Source organism: Daucus carota, chromosome 4, assembly GCF_001625215.2.
Source record: "Daucus carota subsp. sativus chromosome 4, DH1 v3.0, whole genome shotgun sequence".
NCBI lineage: Eukaryota > Viridiplantae > Streptophyta > Magnoliopsida > Apiales > Apiaceae > Daucus > Daucus carota.
In genome coordinates this window covers 850,888-853,034 of record NC_030384.2, presented here as the reverse complement: position 1 = coordinate 853,034, position 2,147 = coordinate 850,888, and the positions used below count along the sequence as shown (strand labels likewise).

Below are 2,147 nucleotides of genomic sequence, written 5' to 3'. Positions count from 1 at the left end.
TAACCTAGAAACATTCAGGAGAGCACGTGACGGCTAGGACGAAGATCTAGTTTCATAATTTCATCTTTGTAATTCTTCAAAGTAGGCGTAACTTTGGATGCTCATTCGGATTTGTTTCGAAACTCTTGTTTTACTCTTTTAATATTGTTTAGACTATTCCGTACCATGTTTACATTCGAACCCATGATGATGAGAAGTTCGATTATGAACTAATCATTATCGTGGGATTCTAGCGGATTTATATATGGATTTCAGTAGTTGATTTGCCTTAATTATTTATGTGATGAATGTTGATTTCTTCGTATTAGTTGTGCTTATTCGTCTTTGATGCGTAGCTAACATCTTAGATTGCTTGTTAATCTTTATTGAAGCGACAGTGGATATATTGATTTAGAACTTGCCATGCGAACATAGGATTATGTATTCGATATACATGATTAGTGATGTGATTTTACCCATCTTGCATCGCCCTATGTAATCTTGATAGATAACTTGTTCTTCAACCATTATGTTTTCAAATTCTATAGACATATAGGGTCTAAGCATAATTGGTGTCTGTTTACCTTCTATCTTAATTGTGGATGTGTAGCAGTATGGTGCACGTATAACGACAGTTAGCGTGTATCAGTTTCGTGTTATCTGATTAGTTATCAACCATCACATATCGATAAGGCATAATTCTGAATGAAGTATATGATGAAGTTAGAATCCCATGTTTTATTCTCATAAGTAATTCGATTTTAATTCTCCTAGCTATAATTCGATTAAATTAGTTAATTTAGATAAAACCAACCAAATTGTTATTTGTCCGAGCATTGAATAATAATCATACATTGGTGCACAAGTGCATATTTCTGAATACACCAGTCTCTGTGGGAACGAACTGAATTTGATTCTTTACTACTTGTGACCACGTATGCTTGCGTGATTTTGTGCGAACAAGTTTTTGGCGCCGCTGCCGGGGACTCGGTGTTATATTTTAGTTTATGTGCTTGTCATCAGTGGTCGTTAAAGTTCACTGACTTGGATTCTTTTCTCACTTTAGTTCGTTTGTGTGTGTTTTAGGTACTTGAGAGACGTGTATGCGAACACGTTCTCAGGCTCGTAAAGAAGCATTGGTTAAGGAAGAAACAACAGTGAGTATTACAATGGATGATCAACCACCAGCAGTTAATGATACTAAGGCTCTTAAGGCTTTCTCTGAGCCGAAAATCAATGACATTCAGTCGAGCATTGTCAGGCCAGCGATTCAGGCCAACACTTTCGAAATCAAACCTAGCACTATTGAGATGGTACAGAACTCAGTACAGTTTGGGGGTTCTCCGACAGAGGATCCTAATATGCATATTCGAGACTTCATTGAGATCTGTGACACTTTCAAGTTCAATGGTGTTACGGAAGATGCCATTAAATTGAGGTTGTTCCCGTTTTCTCTGAGGGATAAAGCTAAGGGATGTTTGCATTCTCTTCCTGCAGGATCTATTACGACATGGGAGGATCTGGCTCAGAAGTTTCTTACCAAGTTCTTCCCTATGGCCAAAACAGCTGCAATGAGGAATGCTATCACTCAATTCTCTCAGTTATCTGGTGAAACTTTATGTGAAGCATGGGAACGCTACAAGGAGATGCTGCGAAAGTGCCCACATCATGGGATGCCTGATTGGATGGTGATTAATTGCTTCTATAATGGCTTGGGACCTCAATCGAGACCAATGCTCGATGCAGCATCAGGTGGAGCTCTATTGACTAAGAGCTATGAGGAGGCTTATGAGTTGATCGAGATAATGGCTGCAAATGAATATCAGAATCCTACTCAGCGTCTTCATCAGGGCAAAGTAGCAGGGATTCTGGATGTTGATGCTACTACAGCCTTGACTGCTCAAATCAAGGCTCTTACTATGAAGATGGACTCTTTGGTAAACTTGGGGATTCAGCAGCCACCTTCAGTTTGTGAGCTTTGTGCGGGTACACATTCCACTGATCAGTGTGCCATATCTAGCGAGTCAGCTCAGTTTGTGAGCAATTTTCAGCGATCTCAGCAGCCAGCTCCGGCTACTTATCACCCGAATAATCGAAATCATCCGAATGTCAGCTGGAGCAATAATCAGAACTTCATGCCACAACAGCAACAACAATTTCAGCAGCAA

The 2,147-nt window shown here is 39.7% G+C and overlaps 1 non-coding gene across 1 annotated transcript; it reads right to left on the bottom strand.

Moving 5' to 3' along the window:
• Nucleotides 1-1,547: 1,547 nt before the first annotated feature.
• On the bottom strand, nucleotides 1,548-1,654 carry LOC135152536 (small nucleolar RNA R71). Its single transcript, XR_010291711.1, has one exon. It is a non-coding gene; the product is annotated as a small nucleolar RNA R71 (small nucleolar RNA).
• Nucleotides 1,655-2,147: the final 493 nt, after the last annotated feature.